This window comes from Schistocerca serialis, chromosome 5 (assembly GCF_023864345.2).
Source record: "Schistocerca serialis cubense isolate TAMUIC-IGC-003099 chromosome 5, iqSchSeri2.2, whole genome shotgun sequence".
NCBI classification, from domain to species: Eukaryota; Metazoa; Arthropoda; class Insecta; order Orthoptera; family Acrididae; genus Schistocerca; species Schistocerca serialis.
In genome coordinates, this window is record NC_064642.1 from 738,701,388 (window position 1) to 738,726,321 (window position 24,934).

Sequence of the window (24,934 nt, forward strand, 5' to 3'; positions counted from 1 at the left end):
ACCGTGCGACTGCTGCGGTCGCAGGTTCGAATCCTGCCTCGGGCATGGATGTGTGTGATGTCCTTAGGTTAGTTAGGTTTAAGTAGTTCTAAGTTCTAGGGGACTGATGACCACAGCAGTTGAGTCCCGTAGTGCTCAGAGCCATTTGAACCATTTGAACTGTATGGGTGACCACGCTGCTTCCTCTAGAGATTGCCCCATTTTTAAAGACGAAAAGCTCATTCAGGAAATCAGAGTGAATGAAAAGGTGTCGACCTTTACTGCTCGAAAATTATTCGCCAGTCGACAGCCCACTGTGCCTCAGACAGGAATATACAGCACTGTCCTTGCCTCTCCTCGGCCAACAACGGAGGCAGCCATGCAGACTTGTGACCTCACATTTAGTGCCACGGTCGTCAGATCGGCCAGCGCAAAGATCGCCCATTCAACCCCATCACTTTCGCCTGCCCACTCTATGGCTCACCCTTCATCGGGTTCTGCTAAATCTCGAGCCCAAAAATCAGACACCAAGACTTCCAAAAAAGACCATACTCGTGACGATTTTTTACGTACCCCAACTTCACAACCATCGGTTCCTCCTTCATCTAAACATCATGTTTCCAAGAAGGCTAATAAGAAACCCAGTTCATCTCCTTCTCCGCCAAGGCGTGTCTTATCTACAGCACCACCTGGCGGTAATCGCCCTTGGCCGTCTTCTGTGTCGCCGAGGCGCACTGCTGGCGGCCGATCAGCTGGCCGATCGCTGGTGGCAGGAGCTGCTCCTGAACAACCTTAGGATCAGGACCTTCTGCCTTCAGCTGAATGCCATTCCATGCTGTCGGTCGCAAGCTCTGAGGAGTCGTTCAGTTGACGGCAACCTTGGTCACATTCCTCCATTTTCTGTTCACCCTATGTCCATTATCCACTGGAATATCCGCGGCACTCGAGCCAATCGGGACGAATTGTCGATCCTCTTACGATCCTACACGCCGGTCATCTTCTGTCTTCAGGAAACAAAGCTGCGTCCCCATGACCACTTTGTTCTCCCCCATTTTCAGTCCGTCTAATTTGATCTCCCCTCTGTTGAATGCACTCCAGCACATGAAGGACTCATGATTCTTCTCCATGATCATTATGACCCAATCCCCTTAAACACTTCTTTCCAAGCTGTCGCTGTCCGTCTTTCCCTTTCTGGATATACCTTTTCTCTTTGTACTGTATACATTCCATCGTCCACACCAATGGCACGAGCTGATCTCCTTCATCTTCTTGGTCAGCTTCCACTCCCCTGTTTGCTGGTTGGGGACTTCAATGCCCACCACCCACTTTGGGGATCTCCACAACCTTGTCCGCATGGCTCACTATTGCTAGACGTCTTCCACCAAGCGGATCTAGTTTGCCTCAACACTGGGGACCCTACATTTTTGTCTGCCTCCACGACAAATTTCTCTCACTTGGACCTTTCGGTCGGTACTGTTCCGCTAGCTCGGCGCTTCGAATGGTTCGCCCTTGTTGATACACACTCGAGTGACCACTTTCCATGTGTCCTTAGACTGCAGCCTCAACTGCCACATATGCGCCCGCGACGCTGGAAGTTTGCCCAAGCCGATTGAACACTCTTTTCGTCTCTAGTGACATTCGTTGACCGTCACTTTCCTAGCGTCGACGATGAGGTCACACATATTACAGACGTTATTCTTACAGCTGCGGAACGTTCAATACCACACACTTACGAATTGCCCCGGCGCCCCCCAGTTCCTTGGTGGAACGAGGCATGCCGTGGCGCAATACGTGAGCGGCGACGTGCTCTTCGCGTTTTCCGCCACCATCCTACTTTGACCAACTGTATCCGCTATAAGCAGTTCCGTGCGCGGTGCCGTCGCGTCATCCGCGATAGCAAGAAGGCAAGCTGGAAATTCCTTACTAGCTCATTTAACACCTTCACTCCCTCCTCGGAAGTTTGGAGTCGGATTCGACGGTTATCAGGCGCGCATAGTTTCTCCCCGGTCTCTGGGCTCACTGTCGCGCATGATACATTAGTGGACCCCGTCGCAATTTCTAACTCATTGGGTCAACACTTTGCTGGGATTTCGAGCTCTTCAAATTACCCGCCAGCGTTTCTCCCGAAGAAACGTGCAGCGGAAGTGCAACCTCTTGCTTTCTCCTCTCAAAATCGCGAAAGCTATAATACTGTTTTCTCCATGCGGGAACTCCAACATGCACTCTCTTCTTCTCGCTCCTCCGCCCCAGGATCGGATAGTATCCACGTCCAAATGTTGCTGCATTTATCAACCCATAGTCTGCGTTACCTCCTTAGCCTTTATAATCGAATTTGGACCGACAGTACTTTTCCCAGACGATGGCGGGAAGCTATCGTCGTTCCTGTTCCGAAACCTGGAAAGGACAAACATCTCCCCTCTAGCTATCGCCTCATTTCTCTCACGAGTAGTGTATGTAAGGTTTTGGAGCGTATGGTGAATTGCCGTTTAGGTTGGTGGCTGGAGTCCCGCAGTCTTTTAACACCTGCCCAATGCGTATTCCGAAAGCATCGTTCTGCAGTTGACCATCTTGTTGCTCTCTCCACTTATATCATGAATAATTTTCTCCGGAAACGCCAAACAGTAGCAATATTTTTTGATCTGGAGAGAGCATACGATACCTGTTGGAGGACAGGCATCCTCCGCACACTGTTCTCTTGGGGCTTTCGAGGTCGGCTGCCCCTTTTTCTTCACGAATTTATGGCAGAGCGCACATTTAGAGTGCGGGTGAACACCACTCTCTCCCATACTTTCTCCCAAGAAAACCGGGTACCCCAGGGCTCCGTGCTGAGTGTTGTACTGCTTGCCATTGCCATAAATCCAATTATGGACTGTCTCCCTCCCGATGTCTCAGGCTCCCTCTTTGTGGACGATTTTACGATCTACTACAGCTCTCAACGGACCAGCCTTCTTGAACGACGTCTTCAAGGATGTCTCGATCGCTTCCACTCTTGGAGTATCGAAACGGGCTTCCGTTTTCCTCCCAGTAGGAACGTTTGTGTTAATTTTTGGCGACGTAAGGAGTTTCTTCCACCCTCCTTACATCTAGGACCTGTCAACCTTCCGTTTTCGGACGTCGCTAAATTCTTGGGTCTTATGTTTGACAAAAACTGTGCTGGTCCTCCCACATTTCCTATCTTTCGGCTCGCTGTCTGCGATCCCTCAATACCCTCCGTGTCCTGAATGGTACCTCCTGGGGAGCGGACCGAGTGGTCCTTCTCCGCCTCTATCGCGCCTTAGTGCGCTCGAAATTGGACTATGGAAGCATAGTTTACCCCTCTGCTCGGCCGTCTATTCTTCGGCGTCTCGACTCTATCCACCACCGTGGATTACGTTTAGTGTCTGGAGCTTTTTACACCAGCCCTGTGGAAAGCCTTTATGCTGAGACTGCTGAACCTCCGCTGTCCAATCGGCGAACTGTCCTTCTGAGTCGTTATGCTAGCCATCTGTCTTCCATGCTTGCTAATCCGGCCCATGACATTTTTTTCGACGCCTCCTTGGATGTAGGGTATGCAGGCCGCCCTTCCTCCCTACTACCACCGGGAGTCCGCTTCCGTCAACTGCTCCATTCTCTTTCCTTCTGCTTTCCTTGACAACGTGGATGTAGCACCACATTGGCTCCGTCCTCGGATCTGCCTGCTCCGTGACCTTTGTCAGTTTCCCAAGGATGGTACCCCTTCTCTTGTTAATAGTCGGGCATTTCCTGCTCGATGTGGTGTAGGGGTAGCGTCTTTGATTCATAAACAAAACGTCTTAGGTCCCCGGTTCGATCCCCGCCACTGCCTAAATTTTGATAAATAATCAGCATTGGCGGCCGAAGACTTCCGGCATAAGAAGTCAGCCTCATTCTGCCAACGGCCTTGTCAAAGAGGGCGGAGGAGCGGATAGAGGTTCAGGGCACTCTCTTGTCCTAGGGGTGGGAAATTGCCCCTAAAGGCGGAAGAATCAGCAATGATCAACGACATGAGGATGCAGAAGGCAATGGAAACCACTGCATTGAAGACACGTAACGTGTATCCACAGGACATGTGGCCTGTAATTGAAGAAGTGTCATGATGATCTCTCCATTGGCAAAGGATTCCGAATTAGTCCCCCATTCGGATCTCCGGGAGGGGACTGCCAAGGAGGAGGTTACCATGAGAAAAAGATTGAATAATTTACGAAAGGATAACATTCTACGAGACGGGGCGTGGAATGTCAGAAGCTTGAACGTGGTAGGGTAACTAGAAAATCTGAAAAGGGAAATGCAAAGGCTCAATCTTGATATAGTAGGGGTCAGTGAAGTGAAGTGGAAGGAAGACAAGGATTTCTGGTCAGATGAGTATCGGGTAATATCAAATGCAGCAGAAAATGGTATAACAGGTGTAGGATTCGTTATGAATAGGAAGGTAGGGCAGAGGGTGTGTTACTGTGAACAGTTCAGTGACCGGGTTGTTCTAATCAGAATCGACAGCAGACCAACTCCGACAACGATAGTTCAGGTATACATGCCGACGTCGCAAGCTGAAGATGAACAGATAGAGAAAGTGTATGAGGATATTGAAAGGGTAATGCAGTATCTAAAGGGGACGAAAATCTAATAGTCATGGGCGACTGGAATGCAGTTGTAGGGGAAGGAGTAGAAGAAAAGGTTACAGGAGAATATGGGTTGAGACAAGGAATGAAAGAGTAGAAAGACTAATTGAGTTCTGTAACAAGTTTCAGCTAGTAATAGCGAATACCCTGTTCAAGAATCACAAGAGGAGGAGGTATACTTGGAAAAGGCCGGGAGATACGGGAAGATTTCAATTAGATTACATCATGGTCAGACAGAGATTCCGAAATCAGATACTGGATTTAAGGCGTACCCAGGAGCAGATATAGACTCAGAACACAATATAGTAGTGATGAAGAGTAGGCTGAAGTTCAAGACATTAGTCAGGAAGAATCAATACGCAAAGAAGTGGGATACGGAAGTACTAAGGAATGACGAGATACGTTTGAAGTTCTCTAACGCTATAGATACAGTAATAAGGAATAGCGCAGTAGGCAGTCCAGTTGAAGAGGAGTTGGGAAGGAAAACATAGTTACAAAGAAGGTAGCTGCGAAGAAACCATGGGTAACAGAAGAAACACTTCAGTTGATTGATGAAAGGAGGAAGTACAAACATGTTCCGGGAATATCAGGTATACAGAAATACAAGTCGCTGAGGAATGAAATAAATAGGAAGTGCAGGGAAGCTAAGACGAAATGGCTGCAGGAAAAATGTGAAGACATCGAAAAAGATTTGACTGTCGGAAGGACAGACTCGGTATACAGGAAAGTCAAAACAACCTTTGGTGACATTAAAAGCAACGTTGGTAACATTAAGAGTGCAACGGGAATTCCACTGTTAAATGCAGAGGAGAGAGCAGATAGGTGGAAAGAATACATTGAAAGCCTCTATGAGGGTGAAGATTTGTCTGATGTGATAGAAGAAGAAACAGGAGTCGATTTAGAAGAGATAGGGGATCCAGTATTAGAATCGGAATTTAAAAGAGCTTTGGAGGACTTACGGTCAAATAAGGCAGAAGGGGGATAGATAACATTCAATCAGAATTTCTAAAATCATTGGGGGAAGTGGCAACAAAACAACTATTCACGTTGGTGTGTAGAATATATGAGTCTGGCGATATACCATCTGACTTTCGGAAATGCATCATCCACACAATTCCAAAGACGGCAAGAGCTGACAAGTGCGAGAATTACCGCACAATCAGCTTAACAGCTCATGCATCGCAGCTGCTTACAAGAATAATATACAGAAGAATGGAAAAGAAAATTGAGAATGCGCTAGGTGACGATCAGTTTGGCTTTAGGGAAAGTAAAGGGACGAGAGAGGCAATTCTGATGTTACGGCTAATAATGGAAGCAAGGCTAAAGAAAAATCAAGACACTTTCATAGGATTTGTTGACCTGGAAAAAGCGTTCGACAATATAAAATGGTGCAAGCTGTTCGAGATTCTGAAAAAGTAGGGGTAAGCTATAGGGAGAGACGGGTCATATACAATATGTACAACAACCAAGAGGGAATAATAAGAGTGGACGATCAAGAACGAAGTGCTCGTATTAAGAAGGGTGTAAGACAAGGCTGTAGCCTTTCGCCCCTAGTCTTCAATCTGTACATCGAGGAAGCAATGATGGAAATAAAAGAAAGGTTCAGGGGTGGAATTAAAATACAACGTGAAAGGATATCAATGATACGATTCGCTGATGACATTGCTGTCCTGAGTGAAAGTGAAGAAGAATTAAATGATCTGCTGAACGAAATGAACAGTCTAATGAGTACACAGTATGGCTTGAGAGTAGATCGGAGAAAGACGAAGGTAATGAGAAGTAGTAGAAATGAGAATAGCGAGAAACTTAACATTAGGATTGATGGTCACGAAGTCAATGAAGTTAAGGAATTCTACTACCTAGGCAGTAAAATAACCAATGACGGACGGAGCAAGGAGGACATCAAAAGCAGACTCGCTATGGCAAAAAAGGCATTTCTGGCCAAGAGAAGTCTACTAATATCAAATACCGGCCATAATTTGACGAAGAAATTTCTGAGGATGTACGTCTGGAGTACAGCATTGCATGGTAGTGAAACATGGACTGTGGGAAAACCGGAAAGAACAGAATCGAAGCATTTGAGATGTGGTGCTATAGACGAATGTTGAAAATTAGGTGGACTGATGAGGTAACGAATTAGGAGGTTCTACGCAGAATCGGAGAGGATAGGAATATGTGGAAAACACTGATAAGGAGAAGGGACAGGATGATAGGACACCTGCTAAAACATGAGCGAATGACTTCCATGGTACTAGAGGGAGCTGTAGAGGGCCAAAACTGTAGAGGAAGACAGAGATTGGAATACGTCAAGCAAATAATTGAGGACGTACGTTGCAAGTGTACTCTGAGATGAAGAGGTTAGCACAGGAAAGGAATTTGTGGCGGGCCGCATCAAACCAGTCAGTACACTGATGACCAAAAAAAAAGGGAAAGTGCACAAATGAAGGAAGCCACATTTATTGACACTGATGGCTCGAAAACGTCGTTAGGTGTATGGAGTGCCTATATTGTTGGCGACACCCCAAATCGATTTCGGCTTCCCGACCAGTGTTCGGTTTATACTGCAGAGCTTTACGCTGTTCTCCAGGCTGTCCAATCCATCCGCCGCCATCTGCGAATACAGTATGTTATCTGTTCAGATTCTCTCAGCTCTCTCCTCAGTCTCCAAGCTCTCTACCCTGTCCACCCTCTGGTCCACCGGATTCAAGACTGCCTGCGCTTGCTCCATTTGGGGGGCGTCTCGGTGGCGTTCCTCTGGCTCCCAGGATACGTTGGCATCTGTGGAAATGAGGCGGCCGATATAGCGGCCAAGGCTGCAGTCTCTCGTCTTCGGCCAGCTATTCGATCGATTCCCTTCGCCGATCTACGGAGCGTTTTATGTCGTCGTGTTGCTCTTTTATGGCACGCACATTGGTCGACACTTCCCCATAATAAATTGCGGGACGTGAAAGCTCTTCCCTGTGCTTGGACCTCTTCCTCCCGAACGCGTCGTCGGGAGGAGGTAATTTTAACTAGACTCCGGATAGGGCACTGTCTTTTTCGCCATCGACATCTTTTAAGTGGCGATCCTCCCCCACTCTGTCCCCACTGCTCTCAACTGTGGACGGTAAGACACCTTTTACTTGAGAGCCCCTATTTTACTCCGTTACGCTCCCGTCTACAGCTGTCACCTGATATGTCGCCCATTTTAGCAGATGACACGCGCTCGGCCGATCGCGTTCTCGAGTTTATTAGTGCCAGTGAGATGACGTCAGTCATTTGAAGCTCTTTTTGGGGACAACCAACCCGTTTCTGTAGTGGATTTTTAAGCTTTCCTTCTGCTTTTAGTTTCTCCAATTTTTTGAGTTTCGTTCCCATTGCTGCTGGTTTCCATTTTCGTTTTTTACCGTTTCCTAAGTCACGGGCCGGGCGCTAATGACCATAGCAGTTTTGCGCCCCAAAACCAAAACAAACAGAAAAACAAAACAAAAAAAAAGACCCAGAAGAAGGCTGCTGCAACCGTGGCCGAAACGTTGGTTTTTCTCCAGCAGTAGTAGTTTTTTACATTATGACGCGGTACCATACCCAGAAAACTTTTATGTCGACTGAACTCTCTTTGTTCATCCATGATACCCAGAGCACCGTAGACCTCGGCGCTCAGGTTGACGCCGTCCTCCTCGACTTCAGGAACACATTCGATACAGCTCCACGAAGTCGTTTGGTGAAATGATGCGGGCTTACGTGCTGTCGGACCACGTTAGTGACCGGATTCAGACAAAGCGCGGCACGTCGCTCATAACGCCCTTAACGGAACAAAATCGACAAATATAAAGATGATTTCAAGAGTACTCTAGAGAAGTGTGATAGGACAGCCATTTGCAGTATTTGTAAATGACCTAGTGCATAACGTCAGTAACTCAATGAGGCTGTTTGCAGATGATGCTGTTAAAAATCTAGCTACATCAGAATGCTGCAGCGAACTGCAGAAACACATGCAGAGGACTGTTGAATGGCGGAGTGAGGACAGTTCACTGGCCGGCCGGAGTGGCCGAGCGGTTACAGGCGCTACAGTCTGGAACCGCACGACCGCTACGGTCGCAGGTTCGAATCCTGCCTCGGGCATGGATGTGTGTGATGTCCTTAGGTTAGTTAGGTTTAAGTAGTTTTAAGTTCTAGGGGACTTATGACCACAGCAGTTGAGTCCCATAGTGCTCAGAGCCATTTGAACCAATCTGACAGTTCACTCTGAACACGTAGCATAATGTGCATAAACAGGCGAAGAAATCCGGTACTGTACTATTACACCATTGGTGACAGATCGCTGGATGGAGCATATAGCATAAGATATATGTTACTACCCGGGCCACATAAAACCATCACATAAAACAAATGGTAAGAGACTTACTGTACATGTGGTGCTGAGATTCATAGCAATAATATTAACGGAATATAATTCACCCGCGGAAGAAGTGGCTTGTTCGGCCGATCCGTGTGTATCGTAGACCAGTCTGCACCCCTTACGAAGTTACACTAACAAAGAGGTGGAGAAGATCCAACGGGGTGGGGCGCCTTTCGTCGTGAAGTCGTTTAATCGGCGCGGGAGGGCGGGGGAACATGCTCAAAATCTCAGTTACGCGAGCAATGCACAGGCGTTAAGAATCGAACAACATACTACTTTCTCCAACATAGGTCTCTTGAAATTACAAGGAACAGCGAGACATTGTAGTTACTATGAAGGATTGCCGGCAACCAATCCTCCCACGCAGCATCTTAGAATGGAAAAGAGAAAAGGAGTTAGATAGTAGAGGGATAGGGAATGGTACAAGTACAATCCAAAGAACATTAAGTTTGGAACACAAACTGATGTCATAAAGTTGAACTCGTTAGAATTTGCTGATGGCCTCGCTCTTCTCGCAACCAACATTCAAGAAACCAAACAACAAATGCAACCATTATAGGAAATAGCTCAGAGTATTAGCCTTAAAATATCTTTTGAAAAACTAGAAATAATACTAACGCGACTGCCACGGCCAAACAAAATTAGAAATGCAGAACACGACACAATTGCTGACAAGTTGCAGTACTTGGGAGAAATAATAACACACAATGTGAAACAATGAGAAACCATCATGGCAGAGCAGAATAAACGTATTGATTAAAATACATCATATTACCAAGAACGCATATAGCAAAAGGCGCGTTCCAATAGCCACAAAACTGAAACACTACAAAACAGTCATACAGCCGCGAATCACATATGCTAGCGAAACTATATTTAAAACAGCCAACAGTGCAGCAATAAACAGAATACTCCAAATAGAAAAAAGGATAGTCAGACAGGTATAAATAAAAAATATCAACAGGACGGAATTGGGGAATAGCTCCAATCGAAACATATTATAAAGAAATAGAACGAGTGACAAGTACAAAGGAAAAGAAACGAATCTCATTCCTAGGACACTTGATGAGGATAACAGAAATTAGAATTAGCTGGACAATAATTGAGAAGTTATGGAATAGTAAGAGCGGCAGTAGATGGATCGCAGAGATCAAGGCGGACATAATGAAATTACAGATTACGTTGGAGGATCTGAAAGGCAGGACAGAAGCGCTTAAGAAACTTCAGGACAAACATATCACACTAGCAATAAAAATTGAGAAACTGAGAATAAGAAGGGTGATTTCGAATGAGGTGAGAAGGGTACGACCTGAAAGAATGAAAATGTATTGGGCCAACAAAAAACAGAAGAACCTAATTCATAATATTAAGTAAAGTGGTCCAGTCTTGGTCATAAAATAAAAAAAGAAAGATAGTAAAAACGTAAATAGATAGATGTAGCCTTCGCCACACAACGTCTGGTGACCTGCAGTTTACAGAAGTACGAGGTGTGGCAGTAAAGAAATCGGGCTGGTTATTATGCGCATTTCCAGCTTCCTCGATGACAAAGAAAAGAGTGGGGGAACAGTCTTGAGACTTTCCCTCACACGCGTACAAAATTTTGCACAGCTGTGTTGGTTAGTCTGGCTGTGACCCTTCTTAGAAACAGGTCGTGCGTCTTAGCTCCGACGGAATTACACAGCGCTCTAAAGTGAGACAACGTGTTAACATCAAATTGCTCACAAAACTTGGAAAATCCGTAACAGAAACTTACGATTTGTTGATACAAATTTGTGGTGATCATAGTCTACCTCGTACGCAAGTTTTCGGGTGGGTTAAGAGGTTCAAGGACAGTAGGGAAGACGATCCGAAATCAGGCCGTCCTTCCACTTCGGAAACTCAAGAGGATGTGGAGAAGGTCAGTAGATTTTTTCGAGAAGACTACCGCCTGAGCATTGGAGCAATATCATAACTTCTCTGCATCTACAAGGAAACCGTTAGACAGATTCTGCACAACGATCTGTGCATGACAAAGTCTTGTGCTGAAAAACTGCCAAGAATATTCACAAATGATCAATAGCAACATCGAGCGGACTGGTGTGCTGACAGTCTTGAAAACATTGAAAATGAACCTGATTACCTCAGAAAGGTAATTACATGTTATGAAATATGACCCAGAGACTGAACGGCAATCAGTGCATTGGAAGAGCCCTCAATCCGCTAGGAAGAAGAAAGTGTGCATGAGCAAATCAAAATTTAAAGTAATTATTGTTTTCTGAGGGTTCATCTACACTGTATGTGTACCGGAAAGTCAGGCTGTCATTCAGCCTTATTAGGTAACGGTTCTGAAGACCCTCCGCGAAAGTGTGCGACGAAGAAGATCAGATATGTGGAAGAGTCGATCACTTATTCATCATCAAGACAAGGCGCCGGCCCATAACGCGTTGTCCGTGAAGAATTTTTTGGCGGAAAAACATTCCAGTGTTGGAACATCCACCGTATTCGCCTGAACTAGCACCTCGCGATTACATTCTTTTCCCAAAACTGAAGTCTGCGCTCAAATGAACCAGGTTCGAGTTCGTGGATGCAATGAAGGTAATAACGACGAGCCTCCTCAACAGCATAACAGGAAAAGACATGCAGCACTGCTTCCAACAATGAAATATTCGCATGGAGCGGCACAGTGATCGGGGACGGGAGTAGATTGAAGAGGACAACATCTCAGTTTCTTCAGTAGAGTTACAGCATGAGTCCGGATTCTTTACTGGCACACCTCGTAGATGTAGATATAGCTACTACATGTGTCTATGGGTACGAAGTAACTTCCAAATTACAACTATGTTCCATCTCAACCTTGCAACAACCACTCACAGACACCAGATGGCAGTACCAGCAGTGCAGGGTACACAAAACGTATCGGACTGCTGCGGAAACCAGTGCAGTCGTTGTCGTAATGCGGAAAAGAAAAGATTTATCTGATGTCCAAAAGCGCGTGATCGTTAGTTTTCGGGCAAAGACAAGAAGCATTTCATCAAGAACTAAATGCTCCAGTGGTTTAAGTGCACTATTGGCCATTAAAATTGCTACACCACATAGATGACGTGCTACAGGAGTGAAATTAAACGGACAGGAAGAAGATGCTGTGATATGCAAATGATTAGCGTTTCAGAGCATTCTCACAAGGATGGCGCCGGTGGCGACACCTACAACGTGCTGACATGAGGAAAGTTCCCAGCCGATTTCTCATACCCAAACAGCAGTTGACCGGCGTTGCCTGGTGAAACGTTGTCGTGATGCCTCGTGTAAGGAGGAGAAATGCGTACCCTCACGTTTCCGACTTTGATAAAGGTCGGATTGTAGCCTATCGCGATTGCGGTTTATCGTATCGCGACATTGCTGCTCGCGTTGGTCGAGATCCAATGAGTGCTAGCAGAATGTGGAATCTGTGGGTTCAGGAGAGTAATACGGAACGCCGTGCTAGATCCCAACGGCCTCGTATCACAAGCAGTCGAGATGACAGGCATCTTATCCGCATGGCTGTAACGGATCGTGCAGCCACGTCTCGATCCCTGAGTTAGCAGATGGGGACGTTTGCAAGACAACAACCATCTGCACGAACAATTCTACGGCTTTTGCAGCAGCATGGACTATCAGTTCGGGGACCATGGCTGCGGTTACCCTTGACGCTGCATCACAGACAGGAGCGCTTGTCATGGTGTACTCAACGACGAACCTGGGTACACGAATAGCAAAACGTAATTTTTTCGGATGAATCCAGGTTCTGTTTACAGCACCATGATGGTCGCATCCGTGTTTGGCGACGTCGCGGTGAACGCACATTGGAAGCGCGTATGCGTCATTGCCATACTGGCGTATCACCCGGCGTGATGGTATGCGGTGCCATTGCTTACACGTCTTGGTTGCCTCTTGTTCGCACTGACGGCACTTTGAACAGTGGACGTTACATTTCAGATGTGTTACGACTCGTGGCTCTATCCATCATTCGATCCCTGCGAAACCCTACATTCAGCAGGATAATGCACGACCGCATGTTTAGGTCCTGTACGGGCCTTTCTGGATACAGAATATGTTCGACCGCTACCCTGGCCAGCACATTCTCCAGATCTCTCACCAATTGAAAACGTCTGGTCAATGGTGGCCGAGCAACTGACTCGCACAATACGCCAGTCACTACTCTTGATGAGCTGTGGTATCGTGTTGAAACTGCATTGGCAGCTGTACCTGTACAAGCCATCCAAACTTTGTTTGACTCAATGCCCAGGCGTATCAAGGCTGTTATTAAGGCCAGAGGTGGTTGTTCAGGTACTGACTTCTCAGGATCTACGCACCCAAGTTGCATAAAAATGTAATCACATGTCAGTTCTAGTATAAGATATTTGTCCAATGAATACCCGTTTATCATCTGCATTTCTTCTTGGTGTAGCAAATTTTAATGGCCAGTAGTGTACAACGTGCATGGCAAAATGGCGCTATCCAAAACCGGCGCTGAGGCACCTGTGTTGCACCACGAGCCATAGTTAAAGGTGTGAACTACGGCCGTGGATTTTTGTACAGGCAAATAGATGTGCAGCTGTAGAGCAATTGACATGCACGATGAACCAAGGGGCTACCGAGAGTGTCTCCTCAACGACTGCACACTGAGCGTTGCTGCGTATGGGCCTCCTTAGTAGGCCCCTGGTTCATGCACCCATACTAACTGCTGTTCATCGTCGACAAAGGCTGGAATTTGCACTCCAGAACCGCAACTGGACGTCCACTGAGTCACGACAGCTGGTCTTTTCAGCTGCATCACGTTTTTTGTTCCATCGGACTGACAGCAAACCCCATGCAACCATCGTTGGAAGGGTCCATACCAGAGGAGGGAGCGCTATCGTCTGGGGAATGTTTTCATGCCATTCCCTGGATGCCGGCCGGCGTAGCCGAGCAGTTCTAGGCGCTGCAGTCTGGAGCCGCGCGACCGCTACGGTCGCAGGTTCGAATTCTGCCTCAGGTATGGATGTGTGTGATGTCCTTAGCTAGGTTCAAGTAGTTCTAAGTTCTAGGGGACTGATGACCTGAGAAGTTGAGTCCCATAGTGCTCAGAGCCATTTGAACCATTCCCTGGATGATCTCACCGTTCTGGAAGGCACAGTGGATAAACATAAGTATTTATGTATCTTTGGAGGCCATGTAGACCCCTACAGGCAGATTTGTTTTCCTCAACGTAGGGGAGCAAGGAAGGTGCCTCCACGTGTGCATTTTACTTACATGCTACATAGAAGAAAGTAAAATGCCGGCGCTCCCCGGAAACGTTGCCCAACGGGACAGCGGCCAAACCTTCCACCACCGGAAACCAATGCAATCAAAAGCCAAAAACAAAAACAGGTCCTCTTCAGGGCCAACCCTGACGATCGTCAGCCTGAACGTCGAGGGAATCACCAAGAATAAGGACGATGTAATATCGCAACTATGCCGATCAGAAAAGTGGGACGTACTGTGCCTGCAGGAAACGCATAGAGATGAAACAGCAAACAGACCCAATATCAAAGGAATGCGCTTGGCAGTAGAAGCACCTCACAGAAGGTATGGGAGCGCAATATTTACCAGACCCGAGATGCTGCTCTCTTCCACGAGTAAGACAACCACCAACAACATTGAAGTGTTAGCGATAGAGAGTGGATCATTTACAATATGCTCCGTATATAAACCCCCCGGCCAGAATTTAAACACTTCAACGCCAGAAAGCTTCAACAACCAAAGGACACACTTCGTTGTGGGCGACTTTAACAGTCACAGCACCACCTGGGGCTACGATGAGACAGACGCCAATGGTCAGCTGCTAGAACAATGGGCTGAGGCAAATAACCTCTCACTTCTCCACGACCCCAAGCTCCCCTGCTCCTTCAACAGCAAAATTTGGAAGCGAGGTTACAATCCCGATATTTGCTTCGTCAGCCGGAACATCTACGACACCTGCTGCAAAAGAGTATATGATGCAATCCCAAAGACACAACATCGACCTATTGGAATCCAAGTCTACTCAACAATCAAAACAACCAAAATACCTTTCCGTAGGAGATTCAACTTTAAAAAGGCTAGGTGGTCAGAATATTCCCAAGCGCTGGATGAGGAATTAGCCAGTCTGACCCCAACACCAAATAATTACCTTACCTTTGTTGAGACTCTGCGAAAGGTATCTAGACAATATATTCCTAGGGGTTGTAGACAACACTATATCCCAGGGCTCTCAAATGCCTCAAAGGACATCCTGGAGAAGTATCAAGTATTGTTCGCGGAAGACCCATTCAGCGACGAAACCATCACCCGTGGCACAGCTTTAATGTCAGCCCTCAGCGAGGCACGCGAGAAGAAGTGGATAGCAACCCTAGAAAGAATGGATATGTCCCACAGTAGCAAAATAGCCTGGAACCTGATTAAGAAACTGGACGGTGACTCAAGGCTAAGCAAGGCCCCGGCCAACGTAACTCCAAACCAGGTGGCCAACCAACTCCTTCTAAACGGCAAGTGCAACTCCAAACGTCAGGAAACTAAAATCACACGCCTACTGCCAACGGAAAACACCAACTTCCAGAAACCATTTAGCATGAGAGAGTTGAATAATGGCATAAATACCATGAAGAATGGGAAAGCCGCTGGGTTTGATGATATTTGCGTGGAACAGATTAAAAACTTCAGCCTTGGCGCCAGGGACTGGATACTTGGTCTTTTTAACGTGTGCCGTGAAACCTTTCAAATCCCGAAACTCTGGAGGAAGTCAAAACTGGTGGCTCTCCTTAAACCTGGGACGGACCCAGAGTCTCCGAAGAGCTATCGACCCATAACCCTTCTCTGCCATCTGTTTAAGCTCTATGAAAGATTGATCCTCAACAGAATAGTGAAGATCGTTGACTCGAAGCTAATTCCACACCAAGCACGCTTTAGACCTGGAAAGTCCTGTACCACTCAAATTCTTGCATTGACGGAACATATCGAGGATGGGTTTGAGAATAAACTAATCACCGGGCTGGCACCAGTCGACCTAAGTTCCGCCTATGATACAGTACATCACCGGACACTACTGTATAAAATCTACGAGACCCTGAAAGACTACCACTTAGTCAAGATAATCGAATCCCTGCTCCAAAATAGACAGTTCTTCGTAATGCTTGAGGGGAAAAAATGTCGATGGCGGAATCAGAAAAATGGGCTCGCCCAAGGGAGCGTGTTGGCGCCAATCCTATTCAACATATATATACAAATGACCAACCAACTCCAGACAAAACCAAAACTTTTGTATATGCAGACGACCTGGCAATAACAGTTCAAGGCAACAGGTTTGAAGCCATCGAGGAGAAACTAGAAACCGCCCTTTCTATAATGTCAACCTACTACAAAAAGAATTCTCTAAAACCCAACCCCTCCAAAACTCAAGTGAGTGCATTCCATCTGAACTCGAGGCAGGCAAAGTACAGGCTCAATGTTACCTGGGATGGGACATTACTAGAACACACAGATACTCCCACCTACCTTGGCGTCGTGCTGGACAGAACATTGACATACAAATATCATTGCGAAAAAACACGCAAAAAAGTAGAAGCACGAAATTCCCCAATAAGAAAGCTGTCCAACAGCAAATGGGGTGCCAAACCTACCGTGGTCAGAACTTCAGCCCAAGCTTTGTGCTTCTCAACTGCCGAATATGCCTGCCCGGTATGGTGCAGATCCGCCCACGCAAAAAAGGTAGATATTAGCCTGAATGAAACATGCAGGATAGTGACAGGCTGCATGAAACCTACTCCCATAGAAAATCTTTACAGGGCCGCAGGTTTCACAAACCCTGACTCACGTAGGAAAGCCCATGAACATACCGAGAAGCTAAAACAAACCTTTCATGGCCGTCACTCAATATTTGGCCTAGAGTGTGGCCCCAGCAGACTCAAATCCAGACGCCGTTTCCTAAGTTGCGCCTTAGATGAGCCCCCCATCTACTATCCACTGACCCACCAAGCGGCGTTTCTGGTGATTGGAAAACCTGAAGAATGCTTAACCGCATCAGAACTGGGGTGGCTCCTGTGAAATCTAATCTGATCAAATGGGGTTTGTTGGACGAAAATGACGACAAATGCGACTGCGGCACTCGACAGGACATGGAACATCTCCTACAATGCCCAGCCTGCCCGCACAGATGCACCCTCGACGATCTATGGCTGGCTAAAGAAGAAGCATTGGACATTGGCCAATATTGGGCAAACAAATTGTAGTTTCCGGACACGAAAGAGTAAAGTAAAGTAGTCCTCAACATAATGGCATCTACCAGCAAGATAATGCAATGTGTCACACAGCTATCACTTTACGTTTGTGGTTCGAAGAGCACTAGGAAGAGTCTACCACACTCCCCGGACTCAGTCGAGATTTTGTGGGACGATCTCGAGCGGGCCGTTCGCACCACGCATCCTCAAACGAGTAACCCACGCCATTGGAGTCGACACGTTTTTACACCCGTTCCGATACCTTCCAGAACATCAGTGACTCTCTTCCTGCACGTCTCACAGTGATCCGTACTGCAAAAGGTGATTATTCCGGTTTTTCCCAGGTGGTCACATTAATGTGACTGGGCAGTGTATTAATGAAAAAGAATCTAAATGAAATTTTTCCCCAAATTTCGTTCTCATGCTTTATGGTACAGAATTCTGAACTGAGAATTTCAGAAGTGGTTTCCGCATTCCGAGACTGACGACAAACTTCTAACAGCCGCAGTGCACACTGCGGATTTGCTATCCACGCCTGTCAAATTTTTTAACGGTAGGTATTACCACAATATAGTACTTCAGAAAGAAAGATAAAAGTAGGAACCTCCGGATGTAATACTTGAGTGCATTAGCACAAAGAACTGCAGGAAATGTGAAGAACTAGTGAACCTGTTCAAAATACATCTTATGAGGTACGTTTCAACCGAATGAAATTGCAAAAAAGTTTAAATACATCATTTAAGATCAGTTTTTAGGGATTAGAAGAAGGAAGTTAGGATGTTTACACTTGGTACCTCACTTATGCTCAGGAGTAAGTGACTGGACATCAGGTAATGAAGGCGAGGACATCAAAGCGGAAAAGTAGGTCCGTCTAAAAGTGTAATGACTCTGGGAAACGGTAGCATATCGCAGCAACCGGTCGCGGAAAGGAACCTAACGCGTCTGCTGGGTAGACATTAATAGAACTGCACGGTCGTATTCGTGACTACAAATGAAAAAAAAAAAATGTTCCTGTGAACATGTGTCCGGAAATGCATCATTGCCAAGCTAGGTGACGCTGACGAATGACAGCTCCTCTGACCGCGCGCCCTGTGTTCGTTGTGTGTTGCAGACTCTGTGATTGACGCAGCGTACTGTAAGCAGCAGAATGGTCCGGTATTTATGTTGGGAACAATCCAAGATGGCGTTTGTGTACAGCCAAACAGATAGAAACGGCCGAGAGGCGGCACGGCTATACAAAAACAAGTACCTTCAAAGATACGAAACACATCACGCAATATTTCAAGCCCTTTTTGGGCGTTTGTGTGATCTTGAGTTCTTTAGGACAGATTAATGTGCGGTGAGGCGGCGAACTGTGCATACATCGGCTCTACAGAACATTCAAACAAACCCGAGTACAAGTGGCCCGCCAACGTGCTGTATGGCAAAGCACGATTAGGTGTATCCCGCATGACGAACGCTACTATCCATATCACATGCAACGAGTGCAAGAATTATCAGCAGCGGATTCCCCTCTGCGGGAAGCACTCTCTCGATGGTTTTTGTACCAAACCTTCACAATTATGGGATTGCTGTCATCAGACTTATTTATCGACGAAGCAACCTCTATCAGAACTGGCATCATAAATCTGCATAATAGCGATCTGTGGGCTACAGACTGTGCTCGCAGAACGGTCGAGGCGTCTCATCAGCAGTTGTTCGGCGCCAGTGTGTGGGCAGCGATTCTTGGCGACCACATGCTCGGGCCGGTTATTATTCCACAATGCGTTGACGGAAGAACGTACCTGGACTTTCGGCGAAATACACTGCCTGGGGTGCTCGAGTATCCGCATTTGGTAATACGACAGGCTGTGTGGTATTTGTATGACGGATCACCACAGCAAATCCGCATTTCAGTTCGCCGACACCTCAACAACATCGCCACCGCAATAACGTCTAAGGCGCTGCAGTCATGAGTCATGGACTGTGCGGCTGGTCCCGGCGGAGGTTCGAGTCCTCCCTCGGGCATGGGTGTGTGTGTTTGTCCTTAGGATAATTTAGGTTAAGTAGTGTGTTAGCTTAGGGACTGATGACCTTAGCAGATAAGTCCCATAAGATTTCACACACATCTGAACATATTTTTTTCAATAACGTCTTCCCCGGACGTTGGACAGAACGCGGAGGCCCAGTAGAGCGGCCTTTTAGATCCCCGGGCTTAACCCCCCTGGATTTTTACCTCTGGTGGCATCTGAAAATCGATGTGTATGTTGATCCAGTCCTGATATGGAGACCCTTCAACAGCATTTTCATGAAACTTGTGACGCTATTCGGAGAGAACCCAGAACATGCGAAAGAGTGTGAACGCGTGCGTTATTGTGACGTGGATGCGATGCAGCTCTACTCTGCGTTCCGGGACGTTGCACGTACAGCGTCCATTTCCGGACTCATGTTCATAGGATTATTTCCAGCCAGGAATTCATCTCTGCTGTATGCCGCTTTTATTAACGTACATTCTCTATACTTCGTATCAACCCTTTTGATATCTATTTCAGCACAGTTTGTAGCTCTTTTAGATGTCGTTACTATTTTATTATCGTTACACTACGTCACTTGTTTAAGCATCTGACTAATTACTCAGAGATTCGTGTTTGCCCTATTTCCATAAATTTATTATTATTTTCTGGGAATTACTCCTTGTTAATACTGTCACGCTTACAATAACAAAGGCCAACGGCCTTGCCGCAATGGTAACACCGCTTCCCATCAGATCACCGATGTTACGCGCTGTGGGGATGGGCTAACACTTGGAGAGGTGACCATCCGGTCTGCCGAGTGCTGTTGGCAAGCGGGGTATGCGCAGCCATTGTGAGGCAAAGTGAGGAGCTTCTTGACTGAGAAGTAGCGGCTCCGGTTCCTTAAATTGACATACTGCCGGCAGAGCGGTGAGCTGACCACATGCCCCTCCATATCCGCATCCAGTGACGCCTGTAGGGTGAGGACGACACGGCAGCCGGTCGGTACCGTTGGACCTTCATGACATGTTTGGGCGGAGTTCAGATTTTTACAACATAAAAGTTACTTGCCTTATGTCCGTTACCAGACCCTTAACGCCAGATTATGTAACTCGACATTCCAGAAAGTTTTGCAGAAAGATTCCATATCTATTGACATAAGTGTTTTTCGTGTCTCCCCATAGAAATGTTCAAATGTGTGTGAAATCTTATGGGACTTACCTGCCAAGGTCATCAGTTCCTAAGCTTACACACTACTTAACCTAAATTATCCTAAGGACAAACACACACACCCATGCCCGAGGGAGGACTCGAACCTCCGCCGGGACCAACAGCACTGTCCATGACTGCAGCGCCTTAGACCGCTCGGTCCTCTCCATAGAAACAGAATCAATGAGGGAACTGCAAAGAAACTTAGCAGAGAATTTGAACTTCGTGTAATGCAGGTCATCTCGCGTTAAACGTAACTAGAAGATAACGCATCGGAGAGTGCGTAAAAAAAAAGAAAAAAGAAAGAAAAAAATTGTCTTTTTCAGTAGAGCAGTCATACTGATGAAAATTTATGAGTAACTGTGTGCAGCAACTCGAAATGAAACAACACACAATATCAGTCGGACGGTAAATCGAAAAGATTATTTTATCCATTTTGGTTGAAGAACATCTCAGCTGTTTCCGTAAATTACACTATTGGAAATACTGTAACCAGCCATAAATTTTCATGAAATGATTTTACTATACCATTAATAGTTTCGGGCCTGAGACCATCGTCAGGCTTCAATGTTGATTTCTTTGCAAGTTTTACATTTGTGTCCCAAAATATAACAAAATCTTTGTGATGCGTGGTTTACAAAAGATTTTACATTTGCGTCCTAGAATACAACAAGGGTTTATGATTACATAGTTTTACACTTAGAAATGCCCTCCTGTAAATTGCAATTACATCGTTTTACACTTAGAAATGCCCTCCTGTAAATTGCACGTACTTCCTGAGAAACCCTCATCTGCATATTATAATACAGAGGTTTGATTTTCTTTTACAGTACATACTGAGCGATGAACTGAACTAGAAACAATATGGCGGATACATTTATGTACATCGGCTGCTGACTTGATGTGCCAAACAACGTGATATGCATACAGATAAGTCAACTTTCCATGCTCACTTGGCCCAACACGGATACGCAGACATAAACGTCGAAGAAAACTTGGAAATATTACATTTTTCCGAAAAACGTGTACAGATGAATTTTTGGGATTAGAAATCTACAGCAATATTCACAATAAACCTGACAGCATACTGAACGAGCAAGGGAAAGAAAAAATCCAAATATACCGCAAAAACTTCATACAACTCCTATGATATGAAACTATAGAAACAATAATTAATTGACGCTGATAAAATTTTTCATTGGCCACTTACATGAGAATAATTTTGAGAAAGATAACGTATTATCATATACCATTCTTGGGCTGGATTGAAAATGCCATATTCGACAGATACTGCAAAACAGTTTTGCAGTCTACATCGGTTACCTTGCGGAGAGACCATTACTGCAAGATAAGGGATATTACAGCGAACGCGACGTCGTATCGACAGACATACTGTATATAACGCACTCAATTTTCAGCTGGAATATGTACTAGAGGAGGATGTAACTGCACGAGGTACTGTCCCACACACTCAATACTGGCCAGCAGAGCATTTACGTAGAAATAGACTTTTCTCCTCTATAAACTTTTCTTGAAAAGTGCGGTGTTGACGAAATTCTGTGCACAGGTTGTCTTCACGTAAAACTTAATGCTTAATAGAACGTGTACACCAAGTTTCGAGAACCGGATAAAATACTGGCGCATTGGATATTAAAAAATTAGGTTCATAACTGTGCTGAAAAGGAATATATGTTTATTCTGTGGAGTTTACACGCAGACTACGCTACGTGGCGGGAGCTTCACGTTTTGAAAGCGTTTGCTGGTGGGTTTAGTCACTGACGCAGACACCAATGTGAAGAACAACTGCTTCACAGTGAGCATCGGAAACGCATCCGGGCGGACTTGTTCCCTAAGCGACGGTGTTGTCGGTAATTTCGTGTGTACCTCATTACGTAGTCTTCCTAAGGCCACCGTTGCGAAAGTTTCTGTAATTAGGGCTCATTTTCTCGCGAAGGGATCTGCAAAGCGGCGAGGCCCTCGCTCGGCTAATGCGACCGACAGTGCGGGCGCTAATTACGCCAATCCCCCAGTAAGTCTGAGCCCGCTGCCACGGCGCGCCGTCTGCTGTGGCTCTCTGCGCTGACGGAGGCTCGCACCGCCGAAACGGGACGGTTCTCTGCCGACGTCAGTCACGGGAGCCAGCCAAAGTGATGTATATATGGAAGGTTGTGAAAATGGTATTTACTCTACCACAACATAACAAAACAAAAGTGATTTGAATTTCTGAGCAGTTCATGATCGACTCTCATGATCAGGGCATGTGAATATCGTGGCATACCACCATTGGTTAGGTTAGGTTAGTGTTGTTTTAACGTCCCGTCGACAACGAGGTCATTAGAGACGGAGCGCAAGCTCGGGTTAGGGAAGGATGGGGAAGGAAATCGGCCGTGCCCTTTCAAAGGAACCATCCCGGCATATGCCTGAAACGATTTAGGGAAATCACGGAAAACCTAAATCAGGTTGGCTGGAGACGGGATTGAACCGTCGTCCTCCCGAATGCGAGTCCAGTGTGCTAACCACTGCGCCACCCCGCTCGGTACCACCATTGGTCTGTCGTATCACAGCGACCCGCCTTCTTAAGAAGGGCCACACCGGCTTTAGTTCTCTAAGTTCGAGCCAACACTGTGACGATGCTGTGAGGTTTGCTACGTCGTCAAATGTTCCGATTTGTATGAATTCCTAAGGGACCAAACTGCTTAGGTCACCGGTCCGTAGACTTACCCACTACTTAAACTAACTTATGATAAGAACAACACACACACACTCATGCCCAAGGGAGGACTCGAAACTCTGCCGGGAGAGGCCGCCCAGTCCGTGACATGACGCCTCAATCCGAGCGGCCACTCCGCGCTGCGTTACATCATCGACGAGACGTATTGTCTTGCTTAACAGTCACGTCGTTTAAATATCTGGGTGTAATGTAGCAAAGCGATATGCAATGGAATGATCAGGTGGGGATTGTGGTAGGTAAGGTGAGTGGTCGACTTCTGTTCCTTGGATGAGTTTTGGTCTGTCACGTAGCATTTCCCGCCATTGTAGTCCTCTTGGGTCCACATCATCCTTCGCCCGGTCTCTACGCCTTGTGGTCGTCCATTTCTATGGCTCTCCTCGGAAGTATTCTGCTCCCATTCTTTTAATGTGGACCGAGCGAGGTGGCGCAGTGGTAGCACACTGGACTCGCATTTGGGAGGACGACGGATCAATCCCTCGTCCGGCCATCCTGATTTACGTTTTCCGTGATTTCCCTAAATCGGTCCAGGCAAATGCTGGGATGGTTCCTTTGAAAGGGCACGGCCGACTTCCTTCCCCATCCTTCTCTAATCTGATGAGACCGATGACCTTGCTGTTTAGACTCTTCCCCCAAACAACGCAACCCAAACCCTTTTAATGTGCCCAACCCATTTAAGACTATTAGTCTCCACACTTCCTTTTAGGGGCTTCACTTGTAATGTGTTTTGTATAGTCCAAGTCCGACATTCTGATCCATATGCCAGAACGGGAAGATACACTCCTGGAAATTGAAATAATAACACCGTGAATTCATTGTCCCAGGAAGGGGAAACTTTATTGACACATTCCTGGGGTCAGATACATCACATGATCACACTGACAGAACCACAGGCACATAGACACAGGCAACAGAGCATGCACAATGTCGGCACTAGTACAGTGTATATCCACCTTTCGCAGCAATGCAGGCTGCTATTCTCCCATGGAGACGATCGTAGAGATGCTGGATGTAGTCCTGTGGAACGGCTTGCCATGCCATTTCCACCTGGCGCCTCAGTTGGACCAGCGTTCGTGCTGGACGTGCAGACCGCGTGAGACGACGCTTCATCCAGTCCCAAACATGCTCAATGGGGGACAGATCCGGAGATCTTGCTGGCCAGGGTAGTTGACTTACACCTTCTAGAGCACGTTGGGTGGCACGGGATACATGCGGACGTGCATTGTCCTGTTGGAACAGCAAGTTCCCTTGCCGGTCTAGGAATGGTAGAACGATGGGTTCGATGACGGTTTGGATGTACCGTGCACTATTCAGTGTCCCCTCGACGATCACCAGTGGTGTACGGCCAGTGTAGGAGATCGCTCCCCACACCATGATGCCGGGTGTTGGCCCTGTGTGCCTCGGTCGTATGCAGTCCTGATTGTGGCGCTCACCTGCACGGCGCCAAACACGCATACGACCATCATTGGCACCAAGGCACAAGCGACTCTCATCGCTGAAGACGACACGTCTCCATTCGTCCCTCCATTCACGCCTGTCGCGACACCACTGGAGGCGGGCTGCACGATGTTGGGGCGTGAGCGGAAGACGGCCTAACGGTGTGCGGGACCGTAGCCCAGCTTCATGGAGACGATTGCGAATGGTCCTCGCCGATACCCCAGGAGCAACAGCCTCCCTAATTTGCTGGGAAGTGGCGGTGCGGTCCCCTACGGCACTGCGTAGGATCCTACGGTCTTGGCGTGCATCCGTGCGTCGCTGCGGTCCGGTCCCAGGTCGACGGGCACGTGCACCTTCCGCCGACCACTGGC